At 37.9% G+C, this 22,856-nt stretch overlaps 2 long non-coding RNA genes across 8 annotated transcripts in view; both read left to right on the top strand.

Moving 5' to 3' along the window:
- Positions 1-10,190, top strand: part of LOC125179693 (uncharacterized) — a 42,549-nt gene extending 32,359 nt beyond the window's left edge. Inside the window, exons 3-5 of one of the 3 annotated variants that reach the window (XR_007169497.2) lie at positions 4,721-4,811; positions 5,296-5,400; positions 10,047-10,190. This is a non-coding gene — a long non-coding RNA (uncharacterized lncRNA). Of the gene's footprint in view, positions 1-4,717; positions 4,812-5,295; positions 5,401-6,552; positions 7,280-10,046 lie in introns of those variants that run through there. The other 2 variants (XR_007169496.2, XR_007169494.2) reach the window with 2 other exon arrangements.
- Positions 1-22,856, top strand: part of LOC106037734 (uncharacterized) — a 504,883-nt gene that overhangs the window by 395,744 nt on the left and 86,283 nt on the right. The gene's annotated exons all lie outside the window — the stretch shown is intronic.

The raw sequence follows: 22,856 nt of genomic DNA, 5'->3' as shown, positions 1-22,856 counted from the left end.
GTGGGACTGAAGCAATGTTGAAGTCTCAAGTGTGTGTATTTGTACATGGGTTTCTTTACAGAGTTAAAGCTTGTACTTCGAAAGAACATGGGCATCATTTTGAAGACTGTGTGGTCCATAGATGAGGGATACCATTTGTGGATGTTGTTTTTATGGGTGGCATCTGAGCTCTCGTCTTATTGTGTGTGTCCTTGTAGTTATTCACCTGCACTGATTCTTAGACAGAGGAATTCAGAGTGGTTTAGATCCTGTTTTCTTGGTGGTTTTCTTCTCACATATTGTGCACAAAGATGGACTGGTCTAAGGAATGACTTCATGGAGGTGCCTGTCAAATTTGCATTGTCCTATGAATAAGGTATGACACTGTGATACACTTTAGAAGAAGAAGGAGATTCTGTTCAGTGAAATCCCAGAGCAGGATACTAAATTGCACTGAAATGTTTAAAAACTGTTTTGCTTTGCAATAGCTTCAGTAATAACTCCATGAGCCCTCTTAAACTTTTGAACAGGAAAGCCCTTGGGCATTTAGAAGAATCATCAGACCTTTCTTTTCTCTACTGAATGCAAAGATGAGAAGAGCTTCACAGGAGCAAAGCTGGTATAGTCCTGAAGTAGAAAGTCTGAGAGGAATGGAAAGCTGATTTCTTTTATTGCTAGATTATTTTATTTAACATAAATATTCCCTGACTAATCAGGAGATGATTAAAGCATCTCAGATCACTGAAAAGTTTTGTCACCATTATCATTTGTAAAATCTAACTAGATATAATTTTACAGAGAAATCTTTTTTCCTTCACATAAAAAGCAGCAATAAAGAACTCATCAACTAATCCAGCTAGCACTTCATATTTCACTCCTAGACTGCTATAGTAATCAGTTATCATGACATGCTTCATCCTTATGTAACCTAACCACTCAGCAAAGAGAAATAATCCAGTTAAATTTTAACATCTTCCTGAAAGCAGGTGAGTTTGACCTAAAGATTGTTGAGATAATTAAAATGCTTCCTTTAGCTTCTCTGAGTTTTGGATTGGGCCCTTTTTTGAGAAATAAAGTACTTAATGCGATGAGTCGGCTACCCCCCCCCTTTTTTTTTTTTACACCATAGAATGTAAGATAGAACTGAAATAACATAATGCCAATTCCTAAAGAGCCTCACAGTTCAAGGTTTTCAGAGGTTTTGCTGGGACAGATATTCCCTGGACAATTTTCTAAGCTCTACTATTTTTTTCCATCTTTGCAAAGATATCCATAAATGGTCAGTGCAAGTTGTGTTTTTTTTCTTCTCTCAGCTGGAGTTGCTTCCTTTACTCTCTTACAGTAGGAATCAGAAATGCTAAGCCAAAAGTAAAGGTGGATATTAAAAAGTTGGCCTGTGGCCAAGTTGAAGTAAAATATCACTTTGGGGAAATAGTTTATTTTAGACATTTTAAATGTACATTAACCACACAAGAGGAAATAGCTGCAGATGTTAAGAGGCTAATTACTATGAGTGATACAAAGCAGCAAAGATATTGTCAAATTAGCCTACCTGACTGTGTCTCATGAACAACTGAAACACTGCTATGGATTGTGGAAAATAATTAAGTTTATAATCAGACATGGTAAATAATATGCTAATTATTTCAACTATTGCATTTAACCCAATGGTATTAATTAGATACCTTTAAAATTCAGTTTTATTACATGCTAAGATATAAAGAGTCACATAATATTGTGAATAAAAATGTTAACCCGTTAAAATGTAAGTCCCACTTCAGTACTTTGGCCAAACCAGAACTATGGGAGCATGTATCCTATGTTATGAAAGATTAACTCAAAAGCTAAGCCAGATCGAAGAAAAGACTTTGGCTGAATCAGTGTATTTGATTTCAAAACTGTGATCTTGTACACCATGTCATAACTGAACCTGCAGATGCCTAAAGCACCTCCCCGTTAAGTTCGTATGTCTGTAGTCTCACTGAAAACTACTTCTTGGGGATGATTATCTGGAAACTCAGCCAGAGTCTAGAAATATATATTCCCCTGTTTAAACTGCTGTGGAGGTTTCCTGGTGGAGGCTCTCAGTATGCATCTAGTAAAGGATCACAGACTTGAGCTCCAAATGCTCATTCTTTAATTTACAAAGGAAGAAGTAATACCCTCTTTTCATATACTGGGGTAGTGGCTAGATAATTTTTTCAGGAAATGAGATATTTTGATTTTTTTTTTTTGTCTGCCAGGGATATTTAAACCATAGCTTCACAGGACAGCAATATATTTAGTGAGGTTCGTTTGTTGCTTTGAAAAGAAAAATTATGCTCCTACCTGTAGGGCTCAATAACTTCCAAGGTTAAAGTATGAGTTCTTGTAGCACTGAGTGAAGGTTTTCTTCTCCCATCTCTCACCAGATGTGCAGTCCCTTCTGTCAAGAGCCCTTGTCTATTTGCAACATTTCAGCAGCTTCCAAGTTTTGGATTTGGATTTTTTTTTTTCCAAGGCATTTAACTCTACAAATACGGGATGCCGCAGTGCTTACTAGAACTTTCTGTACCTGAGCCTAAGCACCTACAATGGACATAAAGTTGTGACTAGCTCAGGTGACTCAAATCTGTTATGAAATCTGGCCTGCAACAACTCTCAAAGGTGGAATTTTCTTAGAAAAGGTGTTAGATAGCTAGGTACCTGATACAGATCCTGTTGATCACAAGGAACTAAGATAACATTTGCGTGCTAGCCCCTGTTGACTGTAGTCCCTATTTCCTCCAGTTGATTTCACAACACGAATGCTGGAAATTACAGAGCAAAGCTCTACTCTTGCTCTGTGTCCATCCCTTCTAACATTAAGCAGGAATTAGCTCTTCCATTCATGGGTGGCAGGCATCCAGCTGTCCATCTCAGATGCATAGTTTATTTTGTGTGACACCAGTAAATGCATGCCAAGAGAATCTAAATCCCAGAGGATATGCCTTTACTAACTGTTGTCTCAACAAAAGCTTATCAAGGACTAGAGATTTATAGCTGGACTGCATTGTTGACTTCATTAGAAAAGATACATGAACCTCTTATAAGCTTTTAAGCTATGTGCAGCAAAACCAAGGCACTAGGAATTACTTTGCTGTGTGGCAGAACTTCAGAGTATCAGGATCAAGGAAGTCTATATGCTTACAAGATTCAGGATGCCTTACATGTTTATGACAGTTAAAATTCCTCACATCAGGAAACTCCTTTTGAGAATCCAATAGCAAAATGAATGTGTAACAAAATTTCAGATGTTTCTTTGCCTGAATTTTGATTCCGCTGATATATGCTTGGACTTTTATATGTAGTTCCTTAACTTCAGGCCATTCTATTCCCTGCTGAGATGCAGTATGTACTCTCTCAGTGTTGGGTTAATGAAACTCTGGGCTTTTTGAAATATGGATAGTGTTTGCTGTTATCTGTTTAATATACACTGTGCAGACAGACTTTCCTTGTGGCTAGTCATCCTCCATTAAGTAAAAAGCATTTTCATATGTCTATACTCTATGGCACTTTATATTTCTAACTGTTTCATCACTTGTTGAAAATAAATGTAACTCACTCCTCAAAGTTCTGTTTCTCATCAGCCAGTGAACCTCCTACTTGTCTGATAATTTGGGATATTTTACAGGATATGTTTCATCTTCATTAAAGTTTAATTCTGTTAGGCAGCACTTACACATTTCTGACTAATTGGACAGGGTGTCCTAATAGCCAAACTTCTGTAGAACTCAAGCTATAATTTAGGTCTGAAAAAATGCTACCTTATCTAAATTTGTGATTCATTTCAACGTAGGACTTTTGAAATCCTACGTAATATCTCTTTTCAGTCTTTGCATCAGATAGCGCAAATTTAGTCGAAGATTATCGTGCTTTTGCCTGAACAAGTGAAACCAGCTTGTCTACTCAAAGCAAGGTAGTGAACACTGGAAAGCCTGAGGAAGCGTTTGCATCAAATGAGTCATTCCAGAATGAGGTCACTGTTGTTTATGGAGAAACTTAGAATAAGGTTTGAAGTCATTTGACCCAGACTTTCAAAGGTATATAAGCAGTTGATCTCACGAATTTTAGTGGAAGTTGAACACTGTGCCCTTTGTGTTCTGTCAATCACGTATCGCCAAAAGGTCTATTGGGATACCAAGCGCTAGGAACTACTCTAATAAACCATATGTGTATAAGTTAACTCACATGTTTGTGACAATGTGAAAATGGAAGCTGTCAGAAAAAAAGGGCCAAATTCTCAGCAGTAATTCTATTGAATGCATACAAACAAGATTTCTTTATTCTGCAGGGGGGACTGACCAGTCTTTAGGGCTTCTACAGTGGTTAATATACTAGTGCACGACTGAAGTAGAATTTTGTAAGAATTTCAAGCCATATTTGATGGAATATGTAATAGAAGTATGAACTGTAAGTTTTAATGTTTACACATCTATTGTATGGTGTGAAGCTTAGCAATGCACTACGCCATTTTGCTTTGTCAAGTATTTGCTTTCTCTGAAATTTAGGAAAGGTATTTTATTTAAGGAGCAGATAGGAATATCATTACCATGTTTCACTGCTCAGCATGTAAAACACCTGTTTAATTCCTTTAAGTCGTTAGTGTCCCTGTGGCTAAAGATTTGACATTCACAAAATTTTATTAGACAAATCCATGCTAGTAAAATACTCCTTCTTAGTACTGTATACTGTAATTCTGTGTTTCCATTTGTTTTAGCAGCTGCCATAATGTTATAATTTTATACTGTGATGTCCTTCAGTTGGCCTCTGCTGAAACCTGAGCTGTCACGCTGAGGTGCAGAAGACAAAAGGTAATTTTCAGATAGCTACATCTTGGGAAACCTTAGACAAAACAGTTTTGGGTGTAGAATATATGCTTGTCAGACTTGTAACCTCTAAACTTAGTTATGTTTCACAGTGAATGAATCAGATATTTCTATTCGTGATGTATTGCTGTACGTAAATATACGGAAAGCTATTTTTAGAATATTGATCTCTTTCTAGGTAAAATAGAGACATTATTTTAACCTTTAGTATGATATGTATGTAAATTTGCCTTCGTGCGTTTGTTTTGTTCCACACACGCGCTCTTTCTCTCTATACATATGCACACACAATGGGATTGTTTAGCCTGAAGAGAATTTAATGCAGAGCTGCCATTTTGATGCGTGCATTAGTTTAATTTAGTTGTAACTGTCATTTGGTGCTCTGGGGGGATTTTGTAAATGAAAATGAAAAGTTTGTGACACTTTATAGGAGGATAAGAGATTGGATTTTTTTTAATTATTATTTTAGGAACAGAAAAGCATTGTTGCCAGTATTATTTTAGAGTGAAGGGCAAGCCATGAATAGATGTTGAATAGATACGTTTGGAAGTAGGAATCCTTTGCTTTTCTAGAGGTAAGATTATATTTCCCACGTAACAACTGTTTCACATTGCTGAAATGACTTCAATCACCAATAATCACAACATATTCTTTCCTCACCTTCTCATGTAAAACTGTGCTTATGGTTCAGAGATTTAAGGACACCCACTGAGATGTTCTTACCTTTCTAATATGGGGAGCTTTCAAGCACCATGTTGATGCACTATTGATATAAACCCCGTAGTAGAAGTCCCTTCCATGGTTGTGTGTTTCTGTCTCTCTCTCTTTCTCTCTCTCTCTATTTTTTAAAATTATTATTATCAAACTTTTTTTTTGGAAGCATTTTCATCAATATATTTACGTATTCTAGATCAAAGTAGAGACAAACACAGATTACTTCTGGCAATCATGCTACAATTTTAGTTAGGTGCAGTACTTTTTAATATTTAATATTTCAAAATTTGTTCAGAACAACTCTTGGTTTCCAAACATATGGTGAAAAATATAAAGGACTGTGAATCTGACCCCAAGGTCCCCTCTGAACAAAGAGGATATTTATCCCTGTGGGTTTGGTGTCATACTTTTTGTAAGCATTGAAGTCCTCTGTAGGAAATAAAAAAGATGCTGCTTATACCACATACAGTATTGCTGTCATAATTTGTCCCCATAAAGATGTCTTTCAAATCCATCAATTCTTAATTTTACCCCCCCCCCCCCCCTTTTTAATTAGTTTTTGTTTTTAATGAGATTCTTAAAGTGCCTTCCCAAAAAGGTGGAAGGTGGACATTCATCATGTCTGAAATATGGTTTTGCAGGTTCACATCCCTAGATACTGCCTACAAGTGGCAGTTCAGGCAAAGGTGTAGTGAACCCTTAGAAATTATGGATAGAACCAGTAAAGCAAAGCCATGCTCTTCTAGTCATCAGATTGGCTTACATACTTTGAGAAATATCTAAAAGAGTTCCAGTGCATTTTTTGTCACACGGTAATGTGACAAAATGGATTTGTATCATACAGTGCATACTGCAGTTAGTGCTGCTGTCATGCTGCATTGCTGTATTCAGATTACCAGTATTTTTTGCTAAACATTTTTAATGCATATTATGCTCTTTCAGTATATTACACTCATAAAAAATATACTGATTTAATTTCTAGAATATACTTTTTTTTTTCTTTTTTTCCCAGGTTCCTTTTAATCAAGGTATGCAGGAGAAAAGAACAATTTAAACTAAGTGGAAAGTCTCAAAAATGAGGCTCAATTTAGCATATAAATGAAAAATTCATCAATAAAACAAATCTATATAACATGATTCCTGGAAGCAAGAAAACGTAGATTATGTGACAAAGCTACATTTCTGTTTTCTAGTTAATTACACTGTATCTGTGTTTTACTTTTCTAAAGGTTCAAAAAGCCATTATTTTTTCAATGAGCAGAATCTGAGCAGAGTAGATATCTTCATGTTTTTTTCTTTTACAAAGGAAAATAGCGTTGAAATTTTAGAGAATAACTGAAGTGGTGCTGTGACACTGAGAGATCACAGGTAGCTTCTGAAGGTACCGCAATAAAAGAAAGAGCCAGGACACTCCCTGTGGTGCAGAAGAAGGGAGTCACTCCTCTGTCTGATGTGCAAAAGGTACCTCAAGCACCCAGCCTCAGATCCTGGCGTTTCTTCATCAAAGTCTCAGGAAAAAATGTAGTTTATACTCTACCTGCATTCTCGCAACTTGCATGGCTATACAGTGGGTGCAAAAGAGGTGGGGAAAAAGTGCAAAAAATTTCTTTTATTTATTCCTATTTTAGGAACTATCTGTTTTGACTTTTCACAAGCACTAATGTAACTAAACAGGATCATTTTACCACCTGGTCCTCCATGTGGTTTTGTTTATGGACAGTCGAAGATTTTTTTGTGATTTTTAAAAGAACTGTACAGAAACAAACAAAAACTTTCTATTTATTCATTAACTTTGAACTTTTATGACTGAAAGCAGAAAAGAAAGATTAGTGCATATAAGATGCATTATACCCAGGATTGGAAGTATATGGATTTTGGAATAAACCTTTAGCCAAGAATTATTTCAAACAAATTGTGCGTAGCAGGTGTGGCAGAGTAGAAAGACATTACTTGGAAAGGGGAATGCATGTGACCCTATTCTGGGTCCAAACCATCACAAAGGCATGCTGGTAGAAATGTTGCCAGTCAACCAAGGAAATTGATGCTCACTTTTTGTACAAAAGGACAAATGCCAGATATTTTGAGGGAAAATATTCCTAGGCACAAATAGAAATTATAAAACTTAAAAAAGTGTGTTGAATGAAGGACTGACAGTGAAGTAATTGTCCAATGCTACTGTGATTGCTGGTTGTCTTTGTTACTCTATTTCTGCTAAGCCTGCAAATATTTACACAGTGTCTGTAGGATCTGGTAAATTTCCTATCACATGAAGTTTTCTCTGATATATTCTAAATAACAACAAGATAAGCACATGAGTTTGCTTTCAGTTTTGAAGTTTAACGATGACAACCAAGAAAGCAATCAACAAAGAAGCATACAGGGACGGAACAGTTTTCGTCTTAGCCCCCAAACATGCAAAATTCAAAAGCAGGACAGAGTTGTGAACATTTATGAAGTGGCGAAGTCTTGTTTTCACAACATGCACTTTGAATGTGTCCATGAATTTGAGTCTGCCCTTACAGAACGGATGGCTAGAAGAGATTTGCACCAAAGGCTCTAGATTTATGCTTACCAGTTGCTGAACCCAGAAGCACTGAAAGATTTGCCATTGTAGTTTGACTTGAATGGTTATGTCAGTTTCCATCAATACAACTAACTGTTGTGCAGTGTGAGCATGAACAGTAATAAAGACAATTTTTTATTGGGGCTATCTGAAAGCCATTATTGTGGAGCAGGTGAGAAAGAGCAGCTGTTACCTCTGAGAGAGAGCTCCTGTTACTACACATGCATGTAATCAGACAAGGAAGGACCTTCCCTGAAGTTGTTTACTTCAGCATAAGCTGTGGCACAAAGGAATAGGGGAATAGTACAAGAATGGGAGAATAAATGGGCACAGGCCTTGGCTCTGTCTCTGCCAAACCAGTGACAATCACTGTTGAGTGAAAGTTGAATGAAATCACCAATTTCTGGGATGCTCTTCCATTTCTGTATGAGGCACTTCAGGGGTTGACATCAAGACAGGAAGAGGCATTCATCAGGGTATACATCAGGTCATTCATCAGGTCCGTGCTAAGAAAAGAGACACTCAAAAGTGTCAGCTGCTTATGGTGTCGCTGGTGGGGACATCACCTCTGGATGTGATTCCCTGTTTCCGTTCCTTGTTCACAAATCAGATTGAAGTCAAAAAGTTACCTGCATGGAAAGAGTACTAAATAGCAGATTTTTCACTCTGCTAATCCAAGCTTAATCAACTGGTCTGACATGTTGCCCCAGCCCCGGGTAGTTAAGATGGTTTATTATAGCCCTTGGCTATTCAGTATCCCTAAAAGCCATGCAGTCATTTTCTCTACTTGTATGTTATGAAGTGTATAGCTGATGAAACATGCATCATGACAGTGATGACAACAGTGACTCTAGCAAGCTGCCTGACAGCAGCAGCAGTGAGGCTGATGTACGTGTGTACTTCGTATCGAGAGGTTCAGGAATTGCAGTGGGGACTGAGAGTATTTCAAAGGATGTAGACCTCTGTGAATATAAATTAAGATACTGTTTACCACCCAACTTAGAATTCATTGCTGAATGAAATGAAAAGTCTAGCAAAAAATAAATAAATCACAACTGAATTTAAAGAGGCACAGATAGTGTTCATCTGAATTACTTTTACTGAATCTCTATTGGACTAGGCTTGCTGATTTTTTACTGTCATTCACCCAATTATTATGCAGAAATGATCACTGATTAGAGAGATACAAGGGATTGACCTTACTGTTATTCACAGAGTATTCTTGACTCCATGTAAACAACAAGTTGTAAGAGGTGTGGAACTGAACCAGTGCATCCTGTTGTAATGTAGAAGTCAAAGGCAGCTACGCTGAGCTGTGTACAATGCTCTGTCTTTGTGAAACATGCTTTTTAGTGGAAAGATATATTGATGAATTTCTAGGAACCAATGCATTTTTTTTTTTGTTAAAAATGTCATGGGCAGTGGACAGTATAACTTCGTAGAAAGATCTCTAAATTAAAAGAAGGAGCAAATTTGGATTCAATTCAAAGCTCTGTTTCCAATATATGTGGTGACCTTAGATAAGAGATCATGTCTACCATGTGTCTTAGTTTGCACATGCCAACAATTTTTTATGAAGAGCCTAGGAAAACACTTATCTACATAACAGGTAGGAATGTTGTATGTTCGGAAGATGGCAAACATACGATGCTTTCTACATTTTGAACTTCTTTTTTTTTTCCTTGTTCATTTGATGGGCTTTTTAGTTCTGATGACTTATGCGTAAAAATATAATCTTTATTTTTATAACTTCAATTTCATATCAACATAACATTTTTTCCTTTTCATTATGTATATATCACTCTGTCTTCCAGAATGTTTGATTTTTCTGTCTGTAAGGTGGAAGGATCTAGTTTAGATAGAGATGAAACCTAGAGACAGTGCCTGTCTCAGAGCTGAGTGATTAAATACTTTGAAATTCTCGGATGTGTGCTGCCCTTTAGGAGGAGTGCATACTGTTTTAATGAAGACCAGGATGCCTGAACATATTATGAAGACTTTTTCCTTCCCACAGAGCAAGCCCTGTATGTAGAAGTCTGAAACCAATATACAGCCAGGAAGTAAGTCTTACCTCTAATTATTTCAAGCTTTATCTATTTGTCAGAAAACATATGGCACTTGCCTTTAATATGTTTAGTATCTTAGTTAGCTTACAACTGCTTAAGAATATTCAGTACTACACAGTAACACCAATTTGTATATACTGCTGCAACCAACCTATAAAAAATGAACAATAATAAATCAGTCATCTCAAATGTCACTAGTGGGTGGATTAATAGGCATTAAAGAAGAGTTCATGTCCCTGCAGATGTGAGTCCACAAAGGAAACAGTATATACACTTGTCCTGTTCATGTGCTCTTTTCTGGCAATCTCAGCCACTGTTGGAGGCAGGTCTTGAGTTAGATGAAGTTGTGGTCTGACACAGCACTGCTGCTCTCAGTTACATTCTTACATTCCAGGTGTGACTACAGAGATGGTTTTAGACAGCCATATATTCATGCTGCCTGTTAGCAATGATTTGGGAGACCACCGACTGCTGCGCATGGCACAACGCAGTTGTATGTCTGAGTTAATAAGCCGTGTAGAATTCAGTGGACAGAGAGCCATGCTGATGTGTCTGCACAGCTTCCAGACTGAAGCTTGGTCATGATCCATCAGAATGAGTACTGGCAGAGCAAACGTGATTGTCTGTATCTGTTGATCTGCACTGCTTGTTGCTTTGCAAACTGAGGAAGTCAGTACTAGAGCAGTAATGCTTGGGTCATGTTTGGAAGACTGTCCTTCTAAATGTGATGTGCTGACAATGCTTCTTCCCTCTGCCTCCCCCTTTTCAAAAGAAGAAAAGAGTGTGTATGAAGTTCTCTATAATATTTAAAACCCGTGTAAATACATCAAGCAGTCTGCTGTTTAACCGCAAGATGTTTGAGATGCCAGATCTATATAAAGATGAATTATTATAGCAGCAGTGTTGTTGATGATGATCTAAGGGTATATGTGGGGTGCAAATGAAGGTATTAATTAGCATGTGAAGTTGTTGAAAAGTGCTGGCCATCTTTTGACACATAAACCCTTCATTAGTGTGGATAGCTATTTCTATTTCAGACTTACAAATTATTCACGTACCCAAAAATGTGTCTTATGTTTCTGTAAAAATATCAGCTGGTCCATGATGAAAACGTGGCATCTTTTAGTATTTTCAGAGTGCGCCTGGGTCAGGGATGACTTTAGGAATAACATCTGTCTCATGCTTTACTACCCAAATAACAATGTGCAGCCTGTGTTAAGTGTGGTTCTGTCAGTATTCTAACTTCTACTGAAATAATCCATTGTAAAGTCAGAAAAATCTACCTTTGCTATTCATTCCGTAATATACAAATTAGAAAATTTGTAATTACAAATTACAACAGAAGTTAGTAGAACTTGCACTGTTTTATAAATCTTTTCAAAGTCCCTGTATTTAATTTTTAAGGAGAGAGCATTGCTTGGATTTTAAGAATATTCAAAATCTTTTGTGCAGAACAAGATGGTCTTGATGTCTCACAGAACAACACATTTTTTCACCTAAAACACAGCTGTCTGGGGTACTAGCCTTCCAGAGTAATTTGCATAAGCCAAACAAATATATTTATAATACTGGGAATTGAATTTGCTAGTTCATGCCTCAGAATGAGTTAAGCATAACCCACAGAAATTTTACCTTTTTCCACTGCTGGCTGGTGAAAGATAAAATAATTTCATTCTGATCTGTAGGTAATCACTGATTGTGTAGATTTAAGTGAATACTTCCCTCTTGAATGTGCTGGTTCTCAGATTAATTTGCATTAGCTTTCTTATAATCATTTGATTTTCATTACTTTTATTTACTGGATTCAGTCCCAGAAATCTTGATATTTTATAGAAGTTTTCAAGAAACAAGTTAAACATAAGCACCTGCCTTTGCACCCAGCCCTGGACAGAGACATGGTACATCATTCATGTGAACCAAGTCTACATTTTTTCTTTATTCTGCACCCAATTCTGACATGAGTGAAGCCTGCTAATGACAACCAAAGATCGTACATCACCTCACTATATGACTTTTTGTGGGTGGAAAGATAGATGTAATGAAACAGAACTGAGAGGGCAGTATTCTTTATAGTGCCAGTTACCCATGGGATTGGTGTGAACTAAACCAGCTGTCAAAAAGCAATGTCTCTTACATTTAGTCAGTCTAGGAGATGTCACTGGGGTAAGTTCAACCCTGTTTAAGTCCACTGATTGATAGGATGTTTTCAACAAATATGGACATTGGAAGAGCTGAGCCATAGTTACTTGTTTTTGTGATTTGGATCACTGAATGCTTTAGCCATGATATTTTTTTTCTTAGTTCATGTCTGTTAGAAAAGATGCATGCCTTTCACAAGTCCTTATTAAACATAGAATATACGTGGGTCAAATATTTCAAGAACATAGATCACCATTAAAAGAATGGTTATAAAAATGAACTGTTGATCTGTAAGAAATTGCCGCAGAGATTTTTTCTCAAAGAAAATCCCATTTTTTTCATGGGAAGAATGCATTACCAGCAGTCTGACTGCTACAGCATTTTCATGTAGAACATCAAACTGTCAAATATAGCAGCAAAATGCCTATAATTCCAAGGAATAATTGATGACTTTAGTTCTGAAGCAGAATACTTGGCTTTGTAGCACGGCTGTAATGTAGAAAGGCCTTTATGGAACCAAGGACACAGTGGCATTCACAAATGCTGAAAGTGGCATTCACCAGTAGGGGCCACCACACACCTCATGGAATGAATGCATTAGGAAAAAAAATAAATAAACTTCCTCACAGAAAAGAGCATATGGTGGAATTACCCCAAGGGACCTAAATATAGTGCTCTACCAGATGGACTGCAGGAGAAACACCATCTGATTAGAACAATGTAGGCTTTTCTATACAATTGTTGCTGTGCATGGACTTGCCTATGCTGGGATTATTTACATATTTCCCACTAGCTTGTTTAGGAAAATTCTTCCTTATGCATTGCTGTATCCCATCTTTGTTTCTTCAAAGCTCACTGCTTTGAAAAGCTTAGGGAGAACTTCATTAAATTTAATAGAGCAGTTGCAACAGGGGAGAAAAGAAAAATTAACCACTGAAGTATGTTGGCTTTTTTTTTTGGTTGGTTTTGTTTTGTTCTTTCTTTGTGATTAGTGTTGCTGTCAGATAAAATTGAATTTCTCAGATATAAATATTGGCATCCTTCAGGCTTTACTCTCTCTTCCAAAGCCCACTGGACAAACAGTAGAGATTGATTATAGTTTTCTTCAAGGCAGGCTGAGAGCTTTCTTCATGAAGGTTCAAATCTCTGCCCACAAGCATATTGTGTATACTACCCACAATTCCTTTTGAGATGCTTCATTTTAGGTGCCATTATAACAAATATGTTTTAATTGAAGTGTTTGCAACCTGCTAATCTTTAAATGCATTCATCACTACACAAAACAAGTGCAGAAAATTACATACCTGGTCTTATCATTAAATTTGACTCTGCCTAAGTTATTGGACTAAATGAGTTGGATTTAATCTAATCTTTCAAGTTTCCAGAACTTCTGCTCAAAATATGAGAGTGTTTATCACGCATAATTGTTTCTCTTTTGTAGTGCGCGCCATTACCTGTTTGCATTCTGCTTTTTACATGGTCTAAGTTCCCTTTTAAGCCATGGAAGTTATTTCAACATAGCAGGAAATTTGCAGTTTAGAAACGCTGTGTTTTGTTGTTCCTTTTTTTTGTGTCACTGTTTATAGAAGTCTTCATTCTTTATAAAAAATTAAAATCAGTGAAATCAATGGAAGCCCTTGGTGCGCAGAAAATTAGACACCCAAACCCCTGTGTTTTTTTTTAAGCCTTTTCTGTTTGGAAAGACTTGAAAAGACTAACTAAAATTTGCTTACCTCTGCCTGGATGTTCATGGGCATTGAGAGCTCTCTTGCATTGTGTAGTATAGCAATCATCCATCCACCTCTGAACCTCCAGCTAACTACATTTGGCTTTGATCAGATCAGTCCCCTGAAGTGCTCCCCATGAAGCATGCCATTGCTGGTACTTACACTCGGACAGTCCAGCCAGGTACTGGCTCATGCAAAGCTCATAGGGCTGCTGCAGGCACTGTGGGTCACAGCACCCTGCCAAGCTACTAGCAGTGGTGATGGCTGTGGTTTATCCTTTGGGTTTAGTTTGTTTTTAAATGCTTGAATGTTACATGGCTTGTTTTAATTAAAACACTTGAACAGTGAGGAAAATTCACCCTTTGGCACTAGATTACTCTCAGAGACACCATAAAAGTAAATATGCATTAATCTTCACTAGGGAGAGTTGTACAATTAACATCTTAAGAGCCAGAGCTGTAGTCCAGGAGTCAGTGGCAGGGGGTTCTGCACTGGTGAGGTTTGAAACATACAAATGTTTTACAGGAGGCTTTACTTTAATTGCAAGAATTGGAGATGGTTATGCTGAAGAGCAGGTTGAGGTGCTGTAGTGTTGGTCCTGGGGAGCAGACATGCTATGTTGCAGAGAAAAGTGAAAATAGTCCCAAGCATGGATACCTACGCCACTGTTGCTCTGGTTGTCATTGCCACACTGTAGTACTTTTCCTTTTGGAAGGTTCATGTTTGTGACTTGCATTTTTCCTTTAAGTACAGAACATTGGTATATGCAGTCCAGATTCATAGAAAGTCTTAAGACAGAATTTGTACTAAATCCCTCTTGAGGAGACAAGAAGCTGCAGAATGAATCCCATTGCTGTACATTGCTACAACATTGCATATTCTCTCAAAGTAGGAAGCAGGAGAAGGGGAATTTTTAAGTTCAAGCTTCTGATCATTGATGTGATATTCAAGACCTCAGCAATCAGGTGAGCTGAGATTCTTGGCACTTGTAACATTGGTAATTAATTCTTGCTCTTGCTAGTGGGAGCTGAACATGCTCATGTGTAGGAGAAGACCTTCTTTTAGTAGACATGATTATGCAAATGTTAATGAGCTCTGACCACAAAACCTGAAGTTTGTGACAGGTTTTGATAGATTTGAAGTTGAAGAATAGAATATGTGTGTTTTGCATATCGAATTCCAAGACTTGGGATTCCAAGAGTCTCTCTCCTTTTTTAATCCTATATTTACTCACCCCTAAATTTAAAAGTGTGGTAAGCATTCATTGCTGAAAAGCCTGTGGAACAGCAGGGATAAAGTCTTTGTGGGTAATCTGGTGCAGTTCCCCTGAAGAGAAATATTAGTCTAAAAGTAGAAAGTATATGGTATTCCGAAGATGACCTTTCTGTGCCTTAATTTAAATTTATAATTTCCTTCTGTCTTTTAAATGCCTAGTGTCTTTAGAGAGTTAATAATAAAAAACCATTGTGGTGAGTGATTTGGTGGCGCCTGGTTATAAGAGACAAAATTACAAAGTGACTGCTTTGAATATATAATTCAAGCAGGTTTTCTGATCAAGAGAATAGCTTGCTACTAAAACTGAAAAAAAAATGATGGCTGTGTGGGGTTGTACATGAGAATTAGCTTTCTTGACATAGAAGATGAAATAAAAAATACATCCTAGAAATGTATAGTTACAAAGTTTTTAGATTAGCTATTATTTAATAAAGCTCATGTGTCTTGTATGGTAAGGAGTATTTTAAAAATAATTTCAAATTAAAGCTATGGTTATTTTCCTCACATTGTTATTTTATGCCCGGCAGGACTCAAGAAACTTTTATGTCCATCAGTTCTTGGGTTTGTGACCACTGATGGTGCACTCAAGGCTGCTTTTGAAAATTCTCTGGGAGCTGGTCTAGACTTTTTTTTTTAAGTATGGCTTTGAATTTGGAATCCATGAATTTGGATTCTGAGAAAAAAAATAATCCACTCCAGTGTTTAGCTAAAGCAGTCTTGCTTGATAGAGATCCTGTAGAAAGATGACTGCTGTTGACTACATACTATCGAACAAGAAGCAATTTCTATGGTAATTCTTTTCATATTTCCCATTTATTATGTTGATTCACAAAAATTGTACTTAAAAAAAAAAAAGAAAATCACTGGAAAAAAATATTACCTGAATTTTTGCCAAACTTTGTTTAGCTGTATCCTAACTAGCCAAGTGTATACACATACTCCCTGGAATAAGAGGAAGCTGTGAACTTAATTTAACCCAGCATTGTTCAACCTTCTAATGGTGATTTACTTCTCCTAGCTCATGAGATTATTGATCCAAATTAGAAATGTTCTTGGTGATTTTCAATTCCTCTTGACCCACATAAAATTCCAATCAGTCACCTGGAGGTGAAAGGTTCCTTACCTAGTTACAATTGCATGTTGAAAACAATTAATTGGGATGAGGACCTTTAACCAGGTCACTCTGGAGGTTAATATAATGAATTTTCATGAGCACCAATGTAAATCTAATCCTGCAAAACATGAGCAAGAAGACCCTTGAAGAAGTTGCAATTGATTGTATCATCCATCGTTTTTAGATCAACATCACAAAGGTTTAATTCATTTCTATTCCCTGCCCTATATCTCAAAGCCCCCAGTTACAGATACTTGCAGATAGATTGGACTCCTCCTGCGATAAATAGTTTTTCTTTTAAGGACCATGTATTACCCTTCAGGTTTAAATTGTGTGAGGAAGGCTGTAATCCCTGTAATGATTGATACCAAGCTCACAGTTGTAGAGGGTTAATAAAGAGTAGCATGAGAAAATATAAACCATAGTTATAGACAGTGAGTGTATTACAAACTCACCTTCAAGCAATCAACATGGTGCTAGGGAAAAATATTCACTAGATTATATGCCCTAAACTCATCTAAGCAACCGTCCCCTAATTTTTCAGTTGAAACTTACTCTGCAAATTATGTCCTTTGTCTAAAAGAGTAGTATGAGGGAGGAGAGGAAGAGTCTGCCACAATTCTCCTGTGAAGTTCTTCCTAGATCAGTTTGTCAGGATGACAAGTTCAGACAGAATATAGGCTCTCCTGCAAATATGGAGGTGCAAGATTTCCACTCAAATAGATGTAACAAGTTTGGAGATCAACATTTTAGATAGGCAGATAGTGATAGGACACAGGAGAACAGTGTTAAACTAAAAGAGGGGAGATTTAGAGGATATAAAGAGGAAATTCTTTACTCAGAGGGTGGTGATGCACTGGAAGAGGTTGCCCAGAGAAGCTGTGGGTACCCCATCTCAGGAGGAGCTCAAGGGCAGGCTGGATGGGACCTTGGACAACCTGATCTGGTGGGTGGCATCCCAGTCCATGGCAGGGGGGTTGGAACTAAGTGATCTTTAAGGTCCCTTCCAACACAAGCCATTCAATTATTCTAGGATTCTAAGTTACCTGACAGAATTTCATTTGCTTTTTTATTTCTTTGTGTGTTCTCATACCACACAGCTGTGGCATAGTCTGGCTTAGAAAGTTTTCCATACTTCTCAACAAAGGAAGTGTGATGGCTCTGTGCAGAGAGGTTACCTCTTTATGAAAAAAATAAATGCGGTAGCATCATCTTAAGTGACAGAATAGCAAAAATGAAAGAGCAGTGGAAGGGGTGTCTGAGAGTAAAACTGTGTGGACATCTGCAACTAGACAGATGGTAATTATTACTGTGATGCAATTTATAAGCTCCTGAGGTTGCAGATAAGAAATAGTTAATGGAATGACCAGTTTTTTCCTCCACCCGCATTGCTTCCCTCACTGTGATTACAAAGCTAATTAGTGACAACTCTCCTAAAAGACTGCAGCCTAATCACAGAGGGACAGCCTGGCACTTGGCCAGAGAAATGTCTCAGTAACAAGATTAGCTCCACACATTGTGGTATTTTTCTGTGAGAGGTGATGGCAGACAGAGAAATTAAGAGTAGTATTTGCCTCCCTGTCCCAAGCCTCTTACACTTGACCCTGCAGAAAAGCCCAGGTTTGGTTTCTCTCTTTCTCATCCAGGGGAGGAAGTAACAATCACAACACAAAAGCAATAAGCGTCAAATGGGAGAAAACCTAAAAACTGTGTTAGCATTTAGAGGCTTGTGTGAATTTGTTTATTTATTTATTTATTAAACCCAGAAGCAGGGAGAGCAGAGAAAGCTGCAGAAATGATCTTTTTTTCCACTAGATTTTTAGATGTTGCTATAGGAGTTGTGGACACCAGGGGGTGCAATGAACACTGCCTGAAGTGCTGAGGACTCGAAGGTCCAATTATAACCTCCCTATGTAGGTTAAACAGAGGAGAGATTATTCTGTGAGATGTAATGTAACGAAGCTCTCTCTGTAATGATTGTGTTGCCAACAATACACTTAGAAAACTTAATTTTTTATTATACAACTTCAAGTATACTCCTCTGTGTATCTATGTGTGGGACTGAAAAGCCAGGAGAGCTGAGACATTCTGAAACATCACAGTTGATTCCTGTACCTAAATCTGTTGCAGCCTTGCCTCTGTAATTGCTCATGGCAGAACTAAGCTGTGCAGTGGAACTGATGAAAGCATGCATGGATGATAGAATGAAATGAATTGGAAAAGGTTATTAGATATATGTTAATATTAAATAGGATTATTATTTACATTTGCCACTCTTGTGCTAATTTTGCTGAAGTGAAAAATCCCTTCACATTATTGTCAGGATGCAGCTTTCCATACAAAATTAATTCGGATGATAACACTAGTACTTAGCTGATCTCAGAAGGCTGTTCCATTGTGTTTGTGAAGTCAATCCCTTATTACTTGTCTATAGAAATTCATATACGATGTGTTGAAAAGCCTGCAGATAAATAGCTCAGTGTACATCATTGCATCTCTTATTATGGAAATTGCTGTGATCATTTAGATGTAATAGATTTGGGACTTTTTAGTTAGCAACAGTTTCTGCAGAATAAATGAAGGAAAAATATTGATAGGTAAACTTGGTTCAGTGAAATGAGAACAGTGTAAAACATTTATAATAAAGCATGGCTGTTCAATTAAAAAAAGCTAATCGTAAAGGACATATCTGTTTGTGAAAAACAAAACAAACTGAACAGAATTTCCACAGTAAATGCTGACAGACAAATTAAGTAATAAATGGTTTGAAAGGATTTGTGTTACTTATTTTGATCTAAAGAAGCAAGTACATAATTGTAATTGACCACAGTTTAACCCATTTGCAGTTCACTGTTCAGTGAACATTTTTAAGATACGTAATTTGAGTTGTAAAAGCAAAATGAGATAAATGTGATACAGCTTGCCTTAGTGATATCTGAAGCATAAAATGTCTGTCTTCAACCTATAACCTCTTAAAAATAGAGCTAATGTAAGTGAACATGGTGCCATTCATTAGCATGTCAATGGTGATTCTCTAACACGGTGCCATTAAATTACTGTGGTGATAATTGAGACATTAAAAAAAGACAGATGCTAGGTCTGTTTCTAGGCTCTTATAACCCTTTAGCAATTAAATTTCAATGAGCTAACATAACACAGCTATAGCAAAAATTAACAATTGGGAATATTTTTCTGTAAGATTGCCTTTCTCTAACTGAATTAATATTTTTGCAGGGCCAGATTTTCAGTTCAGACGCTTCTTGACTGATGTGATTTTGGCATTGTTAAACAGGCCAAAGGCTGGCCTAAAAAAGTGCTGATTAGGATCCTCATAATGGGGAGGAATGGGACATGGAGGGTGGGGGGAAGTCATTAGATGATGTAGGTTCAGCATATTCTCTGCCTAAAAAACGTGGAAATGGGAGAATGCCAGGGCTAAGCCTTCAGTTAAACAGAAGGTTCAACTAAAAGTGCACAAGAACAGAGAGGTAAAGAGAGAAGTGGGGGAGAGTGAACTGAGGTTTTGAATGTGTCACTGCAGAGTAAAAGTGATGGAGAGGTGATGTGGACCCTGCTCATCAGTCCCACTCTCAAGCAGCAATGACAATCTGTCCATCCTGGTAATAGGCTGGAGGCAGCCTAACCAAAGCTGGTTGAAGAGATCCTTACTTGGGAAAAGCTGCTCCATCATGTTCAGCATATGTGGGAAGGAGACAGGGCTGATGAGCAAAAATCTCACATCAAGAACAAGATAAGGAGATGTGCATCCCACTGACCCCAATATGGAATCTGAATGCTTTGTCTGAATAATTTCATAGGTTCTTATTTCATTATACATGCAGAGGGTTTTCTTTTCTACTACTGGCCTTCCACACTGTGATGTGGTAGTCAAAATGTTCTATATTTAGCAACATCAACAACAGGGGCTACTCAGTGCTGACAGAAATACCTTGTCTTCTCAGCTAGACCGGAGTCTCCCCTTTGCATTGTGATGAACCAGTCTGATGCATTGACACAGAGCCATTGGATGCTGAAGTGCAGGCACGGTATAGTTAGAAGCACTGGCTGCTAGCTAGAACCACCTGCTGTCGATGCTGCTAGCCCTGGGCATCTCTCTTGGTTTCCAAATTCTTTCCCAAATGGTGCTCAGAGTCTAAATGCTGGGTGTGATGTTCAGGGAACTAAAAATCATGCTATGCAGTGTGCAGTGCAACACATTATTGTATTCCTAACACAGTTTATGATATAAATCTCATGCAGCTGTCAAGCCTTATGACATATACTTCAATTTATAGACAAACTTTCCTGTGTCTGAATGGCAAAGAAATTTATAGGGATTGTTTTATTTCTTGTTCGGTCATGTTTGATTGTGGAGCACCACCTGTACTTGCTAAGATTTAAACCCAATGTAGGTAAACTCTTTTTCTTCCCTTTCAACTTGCAGAATTTGGGGGCTGGTAAATTCCAGAAACTTTCTGGGGAAATGGACAGGGCAGGGCTGGAGGAAAAGGTAGCAGGATCTCTTTCCCAGTCCCCTTTCTGTTAAATGCTGAAATTTGCTTGCTGGTAGCTACAAATAACATTGTATGTGAAGGCTAGTCCCAGTCCACATATTTAGAAAACCTGGATTTCTTTCATTTCACTGGAATGTTTGTTTTATGCATAGTAAGTAAAGCTGTTATTTCATGGGCCACTCAGAAGTGGCAGCGGCCCGTGAAATGTCTGCACAATGTGTTGTGATGCCTTCTAGTGGATCCAGTGTTTGGAATTTTCCACAGCAGATTTTATAAAGGGTAGTCTATTAGCTGGAGGCTCTCTCTTGTAGTCAAATGGAACTTCAGGAGATGAGAGTAGCCACTTCTAAAGGTTAATAATTTTCTAGTTGTCAGGAATAAATTGCATTGTAAAAGATCTACTTACAGAATATGGGTCATACTAACGCAAATCATCTTATTCTATTGGTTTCCTATGAGGTATATTATTTACACCGAGTAGTTGGCCTTATCTGTATAAGCAGTGATGGCATATGGCTTTCAAAAACTTCATGCTGCTGTACTTTAAATCAGAGTGATCATTTAGCATCTCAAAAAGCATCATAGCATGGATTGAATTGTCTGTAATAGCTTCAATATGGAAACACCTGGCTCAACAGGTGCCTGAAGTCACAGCAGGCCATCTGTTAGTGGTCCAGTCGGATGCTTTCTAAATGCATCTAGCAAGCAAGCAAGGACGCTGGGGAGTAAAGCTGGAGAGGGGGAATCCAGCAACCTGCACTCGAAATGCCAGGTACAGAAGCACAGGAGGAATGTGTATTGTAAGTAAGGCATTTCATTCTGTTTCAGTCTGCTGGGAAGATTGGAGGCACTGTGAAATTTTTAAATAAAAGCTAGATATAAAGTTGGAGACAATCACCAGCTGTTCATTTCTCTTCTGCAGCATGCAGAGGAACAAAGGCACATTAAAGACCAACAAAAGGATTGAAAGAGCATAGAGCAGCATCTGTGTGGCATGATTTCCACTACCATGGGGACCTCTGTCTTCACAGATGAATTTCACAACAGTGATAAGAGATGGCTGGGTAATGTTATTGCCCAGTGTTAAAGATCTGTCCGATATATAAATCCCTGTGTATGTCTGTACGCTGCTCTGATGGTATATGACTATATCCAGTAGGATGACTTGTTTTGTGCTGCTAGAGGGCTCTGTGGCAGGTCTGTGAGGAGTGAACCTTCACTCAGGCAACATTGGCTGTAAAGCAATGTAATGCATAAGAACTGCTGCTTGTAGTATTAAAACTTAACTCTGTTGTCTTTGCCACATTCTCATGGATTAGCAGCATGGCCCCTGGCATGTAACAGTGTGCCAATTGAACATACTGTGCTGGCAGGAGAAAAGACCAGCCGGAATACAGAGTACTAAGATTTTCAAGGTCCTGAATGGCCATTAGTATTGAAATAAGCAGATCTGGCAGACACTATCCATTCTGTTTGTTTCTAGTGCTGTTTTTTTTTCTTTCTTACCCCCCTTTTTTTCTTAAGTCAGGAGATAGCAGAGGGTGGATTGCCTGTATGCTTCATCTTGGCTCATCCAGCACTCTGGATCAAGCCATGTCTTCAAGGGAAAGAGCTGCTGCCTTCCCCAAACATGCTTCCCATGTAGGAAATATTCTGGTGCACAAGCACAGCTTGTATGGGACTGATTCACTCAGCTCGGACCTATAGCAGAAGAACAAATTAGGATACTCTTGAGGACAGTTAGAAGCAAACATGCTGCCAAGGCCCTGAGGGTAGGAAAGGAAGGGACCTTCTCAAGCGACCCAGTGGTACTGCAGGAAGCTGTTGTCTCCAGAGGTTACACTGAAATCTGCTTGATCTAAGAGCAGTCCTGAAGAAGTTTTGCCCAGTGAGGACATATGCAGAGGGACAAGTTGTA

The sequence above is a fragment of the Anser cygnoides genome, chromosome 13, assembly GCF_040182565.1.
Source record: "Anser cygnoides isolate HZ-2024a breed goose chromosome 13, Taihu_goose_T2T_genome, whole genome shotgun sequence".
In the NCBI taxonomy this organism is placed as follows: domain Eukaryota; kingdom Metazoa; phylum Chordata; class Aves; order Anseriformes; family Anatidae; genus Anser; species Anser cygnoides.
Note: the sequence above shows the minus strand (reverse complement) of the source record. Positions and strands in the feature narration are given on the sequence as shown.